Source organism: Manis pentadactyla, chromosome 1, assembly GCF_030020395.1.
Source record: "Manis pentadactyla isolate mManPen7 chromosome 1, mManPen7.hap1, whole genome shotgun sequence".
NCBI classification, from domain to species: Eukaryota; Metazoa; Chordata; class Mammalia; order Pholidota; family Manidae; genus Manis; species Manis pentadactyla.
The window spans coordinates 7,568,772-7,585,792 of record NC_080019.1 but is presented as its reverse complement, the minus strand read 5'-3'; the positions used below and the strand labels follow the sequence as shown (position 1 = coordinate 7,585,792).

General features: G+C 38.4%; 1 protein-coding gene across 5 annotated transcripts in view; it reads left to right on the top strand.

Annotated features, from left to right (window-relative positions):
* Positions 1 to 17,021, top strand: part of FZD3 (frizzled class receptor 3) — an 83,971-nt gene that overhangs the window by 56,295 nt on the left and 10,655 nt on the right. The gene's annotated exons all lie outside the window — the stretch shown is intronic.

Sequence of the window (17,021 nt, the reverse complement as noted above, 5' to 3'; positions counted from 1 at the left end):
GAAATAATGGGGTCATTTCCCAGAATACAGGGCACAGAACTATAATGGTAGACTACTAAGGGTGTTCTGTAATGTGGCAGATGAATGTTCATACTATAAGACCCTCTGCCATATTCAGAACTACAGAACAGGCTTGAAAGATTCCAAAACCATGTTGAACCTAAAAGTATATAAACAGGATTTTCATAATTCTGCAAGTGATCTCATGAAGATTTCTTTCTGTATCAATCAGGTCTTTTTTATATTATTATTAAGGTATCATTAATGTACAATCTTATGAAGGTTTTACATGAGCAACATTGTGGTTACTACATTCACCCATATTATCAAGTCCCCCTGACATAACCCATTACGGTCACTGTCCATGAGCATAGTAAGATGCTATAGTGTCACTCCTTGTCTTCTCTGTGCTATACTGCCTTCTCCATGACCCCCCTACATTATGTGTACTAATCATAATACCCCTTAATCCTCTCCTCTCTGCCCTCCACAGCCCCTTTCTCTTTGGTAACCGTCAGTCCCTTCTTGGAGTCTGTGAGTCTGCTGCTGTTCTGTTCCTTCAGTTTTGGCTTTGTTGTTATACTCCACAAATGAGTGAAATCATTTGGCACTTGTCTTTCTCTACCTGGCCTATTTCACTGAGCATAATACCCTCTAGCTCCATCCATGTTGTTGCAAATGGTAGGATTTGTTTTCTTCTTATGGCTGAATAATACTCTATTGTGTTTATGTACCACATCTTCTTTATCCATTCATCTACTGATGGACACTTAGCTGGCTTCTATGTCTTGGCTATTGTAAATAATGATGTGATAAACATAGGGGTGTATATGTCTTTTTGAATCAGGGATCTTGTTTTCATCAGGTAAATTCCTAGGAATGGAATTCCTGGGTCAAATGGTATTTCTATTTTTAGTTTTTTGAGGAACCTCCATATTGCTTTCCACAATGGTTGAACTAATTCACATTCCCGCCAACAGCGTAGGAGGGTTCCCCTTTCTCTGCATCCTAGCCATTTGTTGTTCCTTGTCTTTTGGATGGTGCCATCCTAACTGTTGTGAGGTGATAGCTCGATTAGCGATGTGGAGCATCTGTTCATGTGCCTGTTGGCCATCTGAATTTCTTCTTTGTAGAAGTGTCTGTTCAGATCTCCTGACCATTTCTTAATCAGGTTATTTGCTTTTTGGGTGTTTACGCATGTGAGCTCTTTATATATTTTGGATATTAACCCCTTATCAGATACGTCTTTTATGAATATAGTCTCCTATAATGTAAGCTGCCTTTTTGTTCTGCTGATGGTGTCTTTTGCTATACAGAAGCTTTTTAGCTTGATGTAGTTCCATTTGTTCATTTTTTATTTTGTTTCCCTTGCCCAAGGAGATGTATTCAGGAAAAAGTTGCTCATGTTTATGTTCAAGAGATTTTTGCCTATGTTTTCTTCTTAGAGTTTTATGGTTTCATGACTTACAGTGGGGTCTTTTATCCATTTCGAGTTTACATTTGTTTATGGAGTTAGACAGCAATCCAGTTTCATTATCTTACATGTGGCTGTCCAGTTTGCCAACACCAGTTGTTGGAGAGGCTATTTCCCTATTGTATATCCATGGCTCCTTTATCTTATATTAATTGGCCAGATATTTATGAATTTATATCTGGACTCTGTATTCTATTCCATTGATCTATGGGTCTGTTCTTGTGCCAGTATCAAATTGTCTTGATTACTGTGGCTTTGTAGTACAGCTTGAAATCAGGGAGTGTAATTCCCCCTGCTTTATTCTTCCTTCTCAGGATTGCTTTGGCTATTTGGGGTCTTTTGTGGTTCCGTATGAATTTTGAACTATTTTCTCTAGTTCGTTGAAGAATGCTGTCGGTATTTTGATAGGGATTGCATTAAATATGTAGATGCTTTAGGCAGAATAGCCATTTTGACAACATTCATTCTTCCTATCCATTAGCCCGGGATGTATTTCCATTTATTGGTGTCTTCTTTAATTTCTCTCATGAGTGTCTTGTAGTTTTCAGGGTATGGGTCTTTTGCCTCCTTGGTTAGGTTTATTCCTAGGTATTTTATTCTTTTTGATGCAATTGTAAATGGAATTGTTTTCCTGATTTCTCTTTCTGCTAGTTCATCGTTAGTATATAGGAATGGAGCAGATTTCTGTGTATTGATTTTGTATCCTGCAACTTTGCTGAATTCAGTTACAGTTCTAGTAGTTTTCGAGTATATTCTTTAGGGCTTTCTTTGTACAATATCATGTCATCTGCAAACAGTTTAACTTCTTCCTTACCAATCAGGATGCCTTTTATTTCTTTGTGTTGTCTGATTGCCGTGGCTAGGACCGCCAGTACTATGTTGAATAAAAGTGGGGAGAGTGAGCATCCCATCAATCAGTTTTTAAGTTTACATGTTAACACTATCTTTTGGCCACTGATTTCTTTTTTTTTTTTTTTTTTTTTTTTTTTTACATCCCGGTTGCTTATTTATTTTACAATTGGAAGTGTGTACTTTTTCTTGGTTGTTGTTGTTAGGGCATCTCTCATATTTATTGATCAAATGGTTGTTAACAACAATAAAATTCTGTATAGGGGAGTCAATGCTCAATGCACAATCATTAATCCACCCCAAGCCTAATTTTCATCAGTCTCCAATCTTCTGAGGCATAACGAACAAGTTCTTACATGGAGAACAAATTCTTACATAGTGAATAAGTTACATGGTGAACAGTACAAGGGCAGTCATCACAGAAACTTTTGGTTTTGCTCATGCATTATGAACTATAAACAGTCAGTTCAAATATGAATACACATTTGATTTTTATACTTGATTTATATGTGGATACCACATTTCTCTCTTTATTATTTTTAATAAGATGCTGAAGTGGTAGGTAGATACAACATAAAGGTAGAAAACATAGTTTAGTGTTGTAAGAGAGCAAATGTAGATGATCAGGTGTGTGCCTGTAGACTATGTGTTAATCCAAGCTAGACAAGGGCAATAAAACATCCACATATGCAGAAGATTTCTCTCAGAACAGGGGGGGTGAGGTTCTAAGCCTCACCTCTGTTGATCCCCAATTTCTCACCTGATGACCCCCCTGCGACTGTGCCTGTCTTAGGTTGTTCCTCCCTTGAGGAATCTTACCCGTCTCTGGCTAACCAGTCATCTTCCGGGGCCATACAGGGAAATGTTAAGTTGGTAAGTGAGAGAGAAGCCTTATTGTTTGAAATGGTTAGCTTTTTATTTCTTTGCATATTTATGCCCTGTGGCTTCTATGCCCAGCATTTGTCTTGAGGTATCTTTACCACTTGGAGGAGTTATGATACTCGGTAAATTTGATATGAGGCACGAATTCTATTTAAGAATTCGTTGTAATTAGGAAGGAAGAAGAAAAGCTATAGAAGTAGCAGGCGGGAGAAAACATGGGAAGATTGATTATTTCTTTGACATATCTTCTTGTAGAGTAACTTCAGCATGTATAGGTTTTAAGCTACTACTTAAATTGCGCACACACATTAACATAATAGGAGTATAGTTACATAACCAAAGCATACCTGTAATTACCAGCCATCTCCAGTGAAACCAAGAAAACCAGTTAGGCACCCTAGGCATTTGTGAAAACTTATCAATGATATGATGGTTATTATCTAACTGAATTTGAATAGTTTGAGAAAAATCAGACAAATTAAAACAACCCATTCCTGGGCACTGTTCACATCCCATATGTTCTTTTAACAGTAAATAGTCTGTAGTTGTAAGATTTTGGAGCGCTACAATTTGCACTTCTCCTAATTCTTGGTTGAGTTCCAACAGTATAGATCCAGTCAAATTGGTTGTTTTACTGTATGCACAGGCCAGCTTAGATATCTCCTTCCTCATTCCCATGGCAAGTCCAGGAACTGGTGGGATGAGTGCATCTACAGCTGTAGCAGTGCGTGGATCTTTGTTGGGGTTTTTTGATGATCATCTTCTGGCATGAGTCTTCCCGAGAGTGCTGATGTTGGAAGTTCTCTTTCATATCGTTTCTTAGTTCATTTTCGGGGTAGCCAAATTAGGCTTTGATCCTCTGTATAAACACAAACAGACCCTTTGCCTACACTTTTATATGTCCTTTATATCATTGTGTAGAACTCATTAGAGGTCACCACATAGGAACTGCATTTTTTTTTTTTAATCATTAATCTACACTTACATGACGAATACTTTGTTTACTAGGCTCTCCCCTATACCAGGTCCCCCCTATATACTCCTTTACAGTCACTGTCCATCAGCGTAGCAACCTGTTGTAGAATCACTACTTGTCTTCTCTGTGTTGTACAGCCCTCCCCTTTCTTCCACCCCGCTATGGATGCTAATCTTAATACCCCCCTACTTCTCCCCCCCTTATCCCTCCCTACCCACCCATCCTCCCCAGTCCCTTTCCCTTTGGTACCTGTTAGTCCATTCTTGAGTTCTGTGATTCTGCTGCTGTTTTGTTCCTTCAGTTTTTCCTTTGTTCTTATACTCCACAGATGAGTGAAATCATTTGGTATTTCTCTTTCTCTGCTTGGCTTGTTTCACTGAGCAAAATACCCTCCAGCTCCATCCATGTTGCTGCAAATGGTTGGATTTGCCCTTTTCTTATGGCTGAGTAGTATTCCATTGTGTATATGTACCACATCTTCTTTATCCATTCATCTATCGATGGACATTTAGGTTGCTTCCAATTCTTGGCTATTGTAAATAGTGCTGCGATAAACATAGGGGTGCACTGATCTTTCTCATACTTGATTGCTGCATTCTTAGGGTAAATTCCTAGGAGTGCAATTCCTGGGTCAAATGGTAAGTCTGTTTTGAGCATTTTGATGTACCTCCATACTGCTTTCCACAATGGTTGAACAAGTTTACATTCCCACCAGCAGTGTAGGAGGGTTCCCCTTTCTCCACAGCCTCGCCAACATTTGTTGTTGTTTGTCTTTTGGATGGCAGCCATCCTTACTGGTGTGAGGTGATACCTCATTGTAGTTTTAATTTGCATTTCTCTGATAATTAGCGATGTGGAGCATCTTTTCATGTGTCTGTTGGCCATCTGTATTTCTTTTTTGGAGAACCGTCTGTTCAGTTCCTTTGCCCATTTTTTTTTTTTTTTTTTTTTATTTATTTATTTATTTATTTATTATTTTTTTTTTATAATAATTATTTTTTATTGAAGGGTAGTTGACACACAGTATTACATTACATGAGTTTCAAGTGTACAACACAGTGGTAGAACATTTATATACATAATTCTAGGTTCCAGCTATCACCCTACCAGGCTGTTACAATATCTTGACTATATTCCTTATGCTATACATTACATCCCGGTTACTAATTTATTTTACCATTGGAAGTCTGTCCTTTTTTTTTTTTTTTTTTTTTTGTGAGGGCATCTCTCATATTTATTGATCAAATGGTTGTTAACGACAATAAAATTCTGTATAGGGGAGTCAATGCTCAATGCACAATCATTATTCCACCCCAAGCCTAATTTTTGTCAGTCTCCAATCTTCTGAGGCATAACAAACAAGTTTTTACATGTAGAACAAATTCTTACATAATGAATAAGTTACATAGTGAACAGTACAAGGGCAGTCATCACAGAAACTTTCGGTTTTGCTCATGCATTATGAACTATAAACAGTCAGTTCAAATATGAATACTCATTTGGTTTTTATACTTGATTTATATGTGGATACCACATTTCTCTCTTTATTATTATTATTTTTAATAAAATGCTGAAGTGGTAGGTAGATACAAGATAAAGGTAGAAAACATAGTTTAGTGTTGTAAGAGAGCACATGTAGATGATCAGGTGTGTGCCTGTAGACTATGTGTTAATCCAAGCTAGACCAGGGCAATAAAACATCCACGTATGCAGAAGATTTCTCTCAGAACAGGGGGGGTGAGGTTCTAAGCCTCACCTCTGTTGATCCCCAATTTCTCACCTGATGGCCCCCCTGCGACTGTGCCTGTCTTAGGTTGTTCCTCCCTTGAGGAATCTTACCCGTCTCTGGCTAACCAGTCATCTTCCGGGGCCATACAGGGAAATGTGAAGTTGGTGAGTGAGAGAGAAGCCTTATTGTTTGAAAAAGTTAGCTTTTTACTTCTTTGCATATTTATGCCCTGTGGCTTCTGTGCCCAGCATTTGTCTTGAGGTATCTTTACCACTTGGAAGAATTATGATACTCGGTAAATTTGATATGAGGCACGAATTCTATTTAAGGGTTGTAATTAGGAAGGAAGAAGAAAAGCTATAGAAGTAGCAGGCGGAAGAAAACATGGGAAGATTGATTATTTCTTTGATATATCTTCTTGTAGAGTAACTTCAGCATGTATAGGTTTTAAGCTACTACTTAAATTGCTCACACACATTAACATAATAGGAGTATAGTTACATAACCAAAGCATATCTGTAATTACCAGCCCTCTGCAGTGAAACCAAGAAAACCAGTTAGGCACCTTAGGCATTTGTGAAAACTTATCTATGATATGGTGGATATTGTCCAAATGAACTTGAACAGTCTGAGAGAAATCAGACAAATTAAAACAACCCATTCCTGGGGACTGTTCACATGCCATATGTTCTTTTAACAATAAATAGTTTGTAGTTGTAAGACTTTGGAGCGCTACAATTTGCACTTCTCCAAATTCTTGGTTGAGTTCCAACAGTATAGATCCAGTCCAATTTTGTTGTTTTACTGTATGCACAGGCCAGCTTAGATATCTCCTTCCTCATTCCCATGGCAGGTCCAGGAACTGGTGGGATGAGTGCATCTACAGCTGTAGCAGTGCGTGGATCTTTGTTGGGGTTTTTTGATGATCATCTTCTGGCATGAGTCTTCCAGAGGGTGCAGATGTTGGAAGTTCTTTTTCATATCGTATCTTAGTTCATTTTCGGGGTAGCCCTATTAGGCTTTGATCCTCTGTATAAACACAAACAGACCCTTTGCCTACACTTTTATATGCCCTTTATACCCTTGTGTAGAACTCGTTGGAGGTTACCACACAGGAACTGCCCTTTTTTTTTTTTTGCTATCACTAATCTACACTTACATGACGAATATTATGTTTACTAGGCTCTCCCCTATACCAGGTCTCCCCTATAAACCCCTTTACAGTCACTGTCCATCAGCATAGCAATATGTTGTAGAATCACTACTTGCCTTCTCTGTGTTGTACAGCCCTCCCTTTTCTCCTACCCCCCCATGCATGTTAATCTTAATACCCCCCTACTTCTCCCCCCCTTATCCCTCCCTACCCACCCATCCTCCCCAGTCCCTTTCCCTTTGGTACCTGTTAGTCCATTCTTGAGTTCTGTGATTCTGCTGCTGTTTTGTTCCTTCAGTTTTTCCTTTGTTCTTATATTCCACAGATAAGTGAAATCATTTGGTATTTCTCTTTCTCCGCTTGGCTTGTTTCACTGAGCATAATACCCTCCAGCTCCATCCATGTTGCTGCAAATGATTGGATTTGCCCTTTTCTTATAGCTGAGTAGTATTCCATTGTGTATATGTACCACATCTTCTTTATCCATTCATCTATTGATGGACATTTAGGTTGCTTCCAATTCTTGGCTATTGTAAATAGTGCTGCAATAAACATAGGGGTGCATCTGTCTTTCTCAAACTTGATTGCTGCATTCTTAGGGTAAATTCCTAGGAGTGGAATTCCTGGGTCAAATGGTAAGTCTGTTTTGAGCATTTTGATGTACCTCCATACTGCTTTCCACAATGGTTGAACTAACTTACATTCCCACCAGCAGTGTAGGAGGGTTCCCCTTTCTCCACAGCCTCGCCAACATTTGTTGTTGTTTGTCTTTTGGATGGCAGCCATCCTTACTGGTGTGAGGTGATACCTCATTGTAGTTTTAATTTGCATTTCTTTGATAATTAGCGATGTGGAGCATCTTTTCATGTGTCTGTTGGCCATCTGTATTTCTTTCTTGGAGAACTGTCTGTTCAGTTCCTCTGCCCATTTTTTAATTGGGTTATTTGTTTTTTGTTTGTTGAGGCGTGAGAGCTCCTTATATATTCTGGACGTCAAGCCTTTATCGGATGTGTCATTTTCAAATATATTCTCCCATACTGTAGGGATCCTTCTTGTTCTATTGATGGTGTCTTTTGCTGTACAGAAGCTTTTCAGCTTAATATAGTCCCACTTACTCATTTTTGCTGTTGTTTTCCTTGCCCGAGGAGATATGTTCAAGAAGAGGTCACTCATGTTTATGTCTAAGAGGTTTTCGCCTATGTTTTCTTCCAGGAGTTTAATGGTTTCATGGCTTACATTCAGGTCTTTGATCCATTTTGAGTTTACTTTTGTATATGGGGTTAGACAATGGTCCAGTTTCATTCTCCTACATGTAGCTGTCCAGTTTTGCCAGCACCACCTGTTGAAGAGACTGTCATTTCGCCATTGTATGTCCATGGCTCCTTTATCAAATATTAATTGACCATATATGTCTGGGTTAATGTCTGGATTCTCTAGTCTGTTCCATTGGTCTGTGGCTCTGCTCTTGTGCCAGTACCAAATTGTCTTGATTACTATGGCTTTATAGTAGAGCTTGAAGTTGGGGAGTGAGATCCCCCCTACTTTATTCTTCTTTCTCAGGATTGCTTTGGCTATTCGGGGTCTTTGGTGTTTCCATATGAATTTTTGAATTATTTGTTCCAGTTCATTGAAGAATGTTGCTGGTAGTTTCATAGGGATTGCATCAAATCTGTATATTGCTTTGGGCAGGATGGCCATTTTAACGATATTAATTCTTCCTAGCCACGAGCATGGGATGAGTTTCCATCTGTTAGTGTCCCCTTTAATTTCTCTTAAGAGTGATTTGTAGTTTTCAGAGTATAAGTCTTTCACTTCTTTGGTTAGGTTTATTCCTAGGTATTTTATTTTTTTTGATGCAATTGTGAATGGAGTTGTTTTCCTGATTTCTCTCTCTGTTGGTTCATTATTAGTATATAGGAAAGCCACAGATTTCTGTGTGTTGATTTTGTATCCTGCAACTTTGCTGTATTCCGATATCAGTTCTAGTAGTTTTGGGGTGGAGTCTTTAGGGTTTTTTATGTACAGTATCATGTCATCTGCAAATAGTGACAGTTTAACTTCTTCTTTACCAATCTGGATTCCTTGTATTTCTTTATTTTGTCTGATTGCCGTGGCTAGGACCTCCAGTACTATGTTAAATAACAGTGGAGAGAGTGGGCATCCCTGTCTAGTTCCCGATCTCAGAGGAAATGCTTTCAGCTTCTCGCTGTTCAATATAATGTTGGCTGTGGGTTTATCATATATGGCCTTTATTATGTTGAGGTACTTGCCCTCTATTCCCATTTTGCTGAGAGTTTTTAACATGAATGGATGTTGAACTTTGTCAAATGCTTTTTCAGCATCTATGGAGATGATCATGTGGTTTTTGTCTTTCTTTTTGTTGATGTGGTGGATGATGTTGATGGACTTTCGAATGTTGTACCATCCTTGCATCCCTGGAATGAATCCCACTTGGTCATGGTGTATGATCCTTTTGATGTATTTTTGAATTCGGTTTGCTAATATTTTGTTGAGTATTTTTGCATCTACGTTCATCAGGGATATTGGTCTGTAGTTTTCTTTTTTGGTGGGGTCTTTGCCTGGTTTTGGTATTAGGGTGATGTTAGCTTCATAGAATGAGTTTGGGAGTATCCCCTCCTCCTCTATTTTTTGGAAAACTTTAAGGAGAATGGGTATTATGTCTTCCCTGTATGTCTGATAAAATTCCGAGGTAAATCCATCTGGCCCGGGGGTTTTGTTCTTTGGTAGTTTTTTGATTACCTCTTCAATTTCGTTGCTGGTAATTGGTCTGTTTAGATTTTCTGTTTCTTCCTGGGTCAATCTTGGAAGGTTATATTTTTCTAGGAAGTTGTCCATTTCTCCTAGGTTTCCCAGCTTGTTAGCATATAGGTTTTCATAGTATTCTCCAATAATTCTTTGCATTTCCGTGGGGTCCGTCGTGATTTTTCCTTTCTCGTTTCTGATACTGTTGATTTGTGTTGACTCTCTTTTCTTCTTAATAAGTCTGGCTAGAGGCTTATCTATTTTGTTTATTTTCTCGAAGAACCAGCTCTTGGTTTCATTGATTTTTGCTATTGTTTTATTCTTCTCAATTTTATTTATTTCTTCTCTGATCTTTATTATGTCCCTCCTTCTGCTGACCTTAGGCCTCATCTGTTCTTCTTTTTCCAATTTCGATAATTGTGACATTAGACCATTCATTTGGGATTGCTCTTCCTTTTTTAAATATGCTTGGATTGCTATATACTTTCCTCTTAAGACTGCTTTTGCTGTGTCCCACAGAAGTTGGGGCTTAGTGTTGTTGTTGTCATTTGTTTCCATATATTGCTGGATCTCCATTTTGATTTGGACATTGATCCATTGATTATTTAGGAGCGTGTTGTTAAGCCTCCATGTGTTCGTGAGCCTCTTTGCTTTCTTTGTACAGTTTATTTCTAGTTTTATGCCTTTGTGGTCTGAAAAGTTGGTTGGTAGGATTTCAATCTTTTGGAATTTTCTGAGGCTCTTTTTGTGGCCTAGTATGTGGTCTATTCTGGAGAATGTTCCATGTGCACTTGAGAAGAATGTATATCCCGCTGCTTTTGGATGTAGAGTTCTATAGATGTCTATTAGGTCCATCTGCTCTACTGTGTTGTTCAGTGCTTCCGTGTCCTTACTTATTTTCTGCCCAGTGGATCTATCCTTTGGGGTGAGTGGTGTGTTGAAGTCTCCTAGAATGAATGCATTGCAGTCTATATCCCCCTTTAGTTCTGTTAGTATTTGTTTCACATATGCTGGTGCTCCTGTGTTGGGTGCATATATATTTAGAATGGTTATATCCTCTTGTTTGACTGAGCCCTTTATCATTATGTAGTGTCCTTCTTTATCTCTTGTTACTTTCTTTGTTTTGAAGTCTATTTTGTCTGATATTAGTACTGCAACCCCTGCTTTCTTCTCACTGTTGTTTGCTTGAAATATGTTTTTCCATCCCTTGACTTTTAGTCTGTACATGTCTTTGGGTTTGAGGTGAGTTTCTTGTAAGCAGCATATAGATGGGTCTTGCTTTTTTATCCATTCTGTTACTCTGTGTCTTTTGATTGGTGCATTCAACCCATTAACATTTAGGGTGACTATTGAAAGATATGTACTTATTGCCATTGCAGGCTTTAAATTCGTGGTTACCAAAGGTTCAAGGTTAGCCTCTTTACTATCTTACTGCCTAACTTAGCTCGCTTATTGAGCTGTTATATACACTGTCTGGAGATTCTTTTCTTCTCTCCCTTCTTGTTCCTCCTCCTCGATTCTTCATATGTTGGGTGTTTTGTGCTGTGCTCTTTCTAGGAGTGCTCCCATCTAGAGCAGTCCCTGTAAGATGTTCTGTAGAGGTGGTTTGTGGAAAGCAAATTCCCTCAGCTTTTGTTTGTCTGGGAATTGTTTAATCCCACCGTCATATTTGAATGATAGTCGTGCTGGATACAGTATCCTTGGTTCAAGGCCCTTCTGTTTCATTGTATTAAATATATCATGCCATTCTCTTCTGGCCTGTAGGGTTTCTGTTGAGAAATCTGACGTTAGCCTGATGGGTTTCCCTTTATAGGTGACCTTTTTCTCTCTAGCTGCCTTTAACACTCTTTCCTTGTCCTTGATCTTTGCCATTTTAATTATTATGTGTCTTGGTGTTGCCCTTCTTGGATCCTTTCTGTTGGGGGTTCTGTGTATTTCCGTGGTCTGTTTGATTACTTCCTCCCCCAGTGTGGGGAAGTTTTCAGCAATTATTTCTTCTAAGATACTTTCCATCTCTTTGCCTCTCTCCTCTTCTTCTGGGACCCCTATAATACGGATATTGCTCCTTTTAGATTGGTCACACAGTTCTCTTAATATTGTTTCATTCCTGGAGATCCTTTTGTCTCTCTCTATGTCAGCTTCCATGCGTTCCTGTTCTCTGATTTCAATTCCATCAATGGCCTCTTGCATTTTATCCATTCTGCTTATAAACCCTTCCAGAGTTTGTTTCATTTCTGCGATCTCCTTTCTGGCATCTGTGATCTCTTTCCGGACTTCATCCCATTTTTCTTGCGTATTTCTCTGCATCTCTGTCAGCATGTTTATGATTCTTATTTTGAATTCTTTGTCAGGAAGACTGGTTAGGTCTGTCTCCTTCTCTGGTGTTGTCTCTGTGATCTTTGTCTGCCTGTAGCTTTGCCTTTTCATGGTGATAGGAATAGTCTGCAGAACTGGGACGAGTGACGGCTGGAAGGACTTCCTTTCTTGTTGGTTTGTGGCCCTCCTCTCCTGGGAGAACAGCGGCCTCTAGTGGCTTGTGCTGCGCAGCTGCGCGCAGACAGGGCTTCTGCTTCCTGCCCGGCTGCTATGGAGTTAATCTCCGCTGTTGCTGTGGGCGTGGCCTGGCTCGGGCAGCTACTCCAAAATGGTGGAGTCGCGTTGGAGCAGGAGCTGCTGGGAGGCTATTTATCTCCGTAAGGGGCCTCCCTGCTCCCTGCAGCCCAGGGGTTAGGGTGCCCAGAGATCCCGGATTCCCTACCTCTGGATTAAGTGGCCCGCCCTGCCCCTTTAAGACTTCCAAAAGGCACCCGCCAAAACAAAACAACGACCACAAAAAAAAACAAAAACAAAAAAAAAAATTTTTTTTAATTAAAAAAAAAAAAAAATTTAATTAAATTAAAAAAAAAAAAGGTGGTCGTTCGTTTTTCTTTATTCTGCGGTGCCAGCCTCAGGCCTCTGCTCACCGGTCTTTCTGCCCTGTTTCCCTAATATTGGGGTCCCTGTCCCTTTAAGACTTCCAAAAAGCGCTCGCCAAAACAAAGCAGCAAAAAAGCAAAAAAAAAAATGGTCGCGCGCTTTTCTTATGTCCTCTGTCGCCCAGCCTCCAGTGCCTGCTCACTGTTCTTGCTGTCCTGTTTTCCCAGTATCGAGGGCCCTGCACTCTGGCCCGGATGGCTGGGGCTGGGTGTTCGGCAGTCCTGGGCTCCGTCTCCCTCCCGCTCTGCCTGCTCTTCTCCCGCCGGGAGCTGGGGGGAGGGGCGCTCGGCTCCCGCGGGGCCAGGGCTTGTATCTTACCCCCTTCGCGAGGCGCTGGGTTCTCTCAGGTGTGGATGTGGTCTGGATATTGTCCTGTGTCCTCTGGTCTTTATTTCTAGGAATGGTTGTCTTTGTTATATTTTCATAGATATATGTTGTTTTGGGAGGAGATTTCCGCTGCTCTACTCACGCCGCCATCTTCCGCCCCCTCCCCTTTGCCCATTTTTTAATTGGGTTATTTGTTTTTTGTTTGTTGAGGCGTGTGAGCTCTTTATATATTCTGGACGTCAAGCCTTTATCGGATGTGTCATTTTCAAAGATATTCTCCCATACTGTAGGGTTTCTTTTTGTTCTATTGATGGTGTCTTTTGCTGTACAGAAGCTTTTCAGCTTAATATAGTCCCACTTACTCATTTTTGCTGTTGTTTTCCTTGCCCGGGGAGATATGTTCAAGAAGAGGTCACTCATGTTTATGTCTAAGAGGTTTTTGCCTATGTTTTCTTCCAAGAGTTTAATGGTTTCATGACTTACATTCAGGTCTTTGATCCATTTTGAGTTTACTTTTGTATATGGGGTTAGACAATGGTCCAGTTTCATTCTCCTACATGTAGCTGTCCAGTTTTGCCAGCACCATCTGTTGAAGAGACTGTCATTTCGCCATTGTATGTCCATGGCTCCTTTATCAAATATTAATTGACCATATATGTCTGAGTTAATGTCTGGATTCTCTAGTCTGTTCCATCACTGATTTCTTATTAGCTCATTGATATCTTGGCTGTGAGATCACACACACGTGCATCTGCTTATCAAAACTCAGTCTTTTCTGGAATCCTTGATGGATAATTATTGATTTCAGTGCTATGTAAAATAAATAGACTTAGGTGAATATACCTACACATGTATGTCAACTTCAGAGAGTAGGTAACTGGTGGTTAGATGAGAGCATGGATAGAAAAGGAAGTGGATAAGTAGGGTGGAGACTTCGAAATGAGTACTTAGGTTGATAAGTAGGTGACATAACCAGGGAAAGCTAGGCAATGAATAAAGTGAGATACTAGTTAAACCAAAATGAATTCAGTTGTATTAGTGGTAGCAAAAAGAGAATCCGAGTACATAATCTTCAAGTTTCTTTCTTTTTGACTTTGGAGTGCACCCTACTATCTTTTCTGCTCATTAACCATCCTAATTATTTTGCCTAATTATTTGCCTAAAGTTTACATTAAGATTAATGTACTTTTACATGTTGTGTATTAGAATAGATGGTCACAGTGGCTTAAGTAACTGTCAAAAGGTAAATAAATTTGGTAATTCCTATATATGCAACTGAGACTAAACACTTTATTAAATTAATTTTTCTGTATATTTGATTCCTAATTATCTGGGCAGATTTTTTTTTTTTTTGGTATCATTAATCTACAATTACAGAAAGAACATTATGTTTACTAGGTTCCCCCCTTCACTAAGTCCCCCCCACATACCCCTTCACAGTCACTGTCCATCTGTGTAGTAAGATGCTGTAAAATCACTACTTGTCTTCTCTGTGTTGCACAGCCCTCCCTGTGCCCCCCACGCACTATACATGCTAATCGTAATGCCCTCTTTCTTTTTCCCCACCCTTATCCCTCCCTTCCCACCCGTCCTCCCCAGTCCCTTTCCCTTTGGTAACTGTTAGTCCATTCTTGGGTTCTGTGATGCTGCTGCTGTTTTGTTCCTTCAGTTTTCCTTTGTTCTTATACTCCACATATGAGTGAAATCATTTGGTAGTTGTCTTTCTCCGCCTGGCTTATTTCACTGAGCATAATACTGTGGGCAAATTTTTGACATCTCAAAATTTTGTGAATAGCCATACATTTCACTTAAATAATTAGACATAGGAAGTCAATATAGTAATTGTTTTTCTATGAAAAATTTACTCTTTTAGTCTTGATTATTAAACTCAGAGGTCTAGGTTTCATTTTAGAAAATACTCAGTTCATATTTTTCAATAGTGATCTATTTCAATTTTTTTATTACTTTGATATCATTCTTAGAACACGGGATCATATTTTGCATTTTTTTCATTTGCTGTATTTGAAATGTAGTACAGTTGACTCTTGAACAACCCCTGTGCAGTCAAAAATCTACAGATAGCTTTGACTCTCCAAAAACATAACTACTAATAGCCTATTGTTAACCAGAAGCCTTACTGATAACATAAACAGTTGATGGTTATTAACATGTATTTTGTGTTTATATGTAATAATTTTTATTATAATTGTAAAAAAAGCAGTAAGTTTAATAATTTTGATTATTAACACATGTGTTACATATATTAAGTACTGTAATCTTACAATAAAGTAGTTAGAGAAAAGGAAATGTTTCTTCAAATTGTCACAAATCTCCAAAAAATTTTCCAGTATATTTATTGAAAAAAACCATGTACAAGTGGACCTACTTATTCCACTTATTTAGTGACCTTATTGTACAAGTTCAAACAGGTTATTCAAGGGCTAACTATACTTACAAAGTCATTGTGAGGTAACAGATCTCCAAATTAGCTGGCAAACTATATTTGCAAAAATTTTTCATTCAGTTTAGGGCAATAATCATTATGCAAAATAATAATTATTACATAGAATAATAACAAGCTCATTCTGAAATATTTTCATTTGCTAATATGATACTTATTTTACCAAAACATGCAAGGTAAATTTAAAACTGCTTATGTCCTGAATGTGAAATGTTTTTTAATAAGACTTAAATACTTTTTTACCTATTAGCATGAGAAATTTTAAAAATATTTAACATGTACTTTTCATTCTTTAATTTCCGATTTTTGCTTTATTCAGACTAGAAACAAAAGACATGCTTTTAAACATAATATTAAAAGGACTTCTCAATTTTTAAACTCTGTGATCTAATGAAAACATTTGAAAAGCAATGCTATAAAACTAGATAACCTCAGTAGTGAGGGAGTCAGTCTTTAAAATCTTTAAATTTTATAAATGATTCATATTTAGTTGTGAAATTTGTTATTAAGTAATAATAAGTGATTTTGGGCAGCCAGTAAGTCTTTAGATGCTTATGATTACTTCTTTCAATTAATATTAAAAAAGGAATGCCCTGCTATATCCTTTCAGAAATATTACTTAAAATTTAATATGTTAAAGTTACAAATTATAGTTGGTTAAGTGTTCTTTGAGCTTTATAGTCCTAAATTAAATCCTTTTCACAAAAAGTTATATTATGAGTGGGTGCTTTCTCACCTCTGATGGGGGCTTTGTGAGTTAGGACAGCAACAAGAGAAAATTTAACAGCTTCCGCTCTGCTGCCTTTCAAGATATGTACAGTAATGGAAGAGAAGACTACCTGCAATAAACAATGTAGCTCATTTGACATACATTGAACTCGAAATGCTGGGTCTTGGGCCAAGGGTACAGAGATAATTTGCTTTAGCAGGAATATAGGTAAAAAGTGTTAGGAGGTTGTTACTAGTATATTTAAGTAGCTTCTATGAAATACCATCTTCTCAGCCTCAAGCCCTAATGAAAAGTAATTAAGACCATTTACAGGTAGTTAATTTGGCTGTTAACTGGGCCATCTGGAAAGAAGCTTTCTTTTCTGCACATACTATCATCATTGCTTGCCAATTCACTCACTTTTCTTTTTGGTTACTCTAATTTCTCCTCTGATTTCATATGCTCCCTCTTCCAAACCTGGTCTTTTAGTAAAATTTGAGTTTGTTGTGCTACTGATTATAACCAGTCTTCTGGGCTCCCTGGAATAGTGCCATGTTTTTTCTAATGTTCTCCGTGAACCCACCCCATAACCCAAAACTCAGATGAATGAAAGAGTATCTGTTATCAGTCGGCAATACTTAACCTTAGCTCTGTTCTTTTGCAAGGAATAGAACCTTAATTTTGAACCTAATGAGATTTTCTCCCCTTTGGTTAGCCATGTG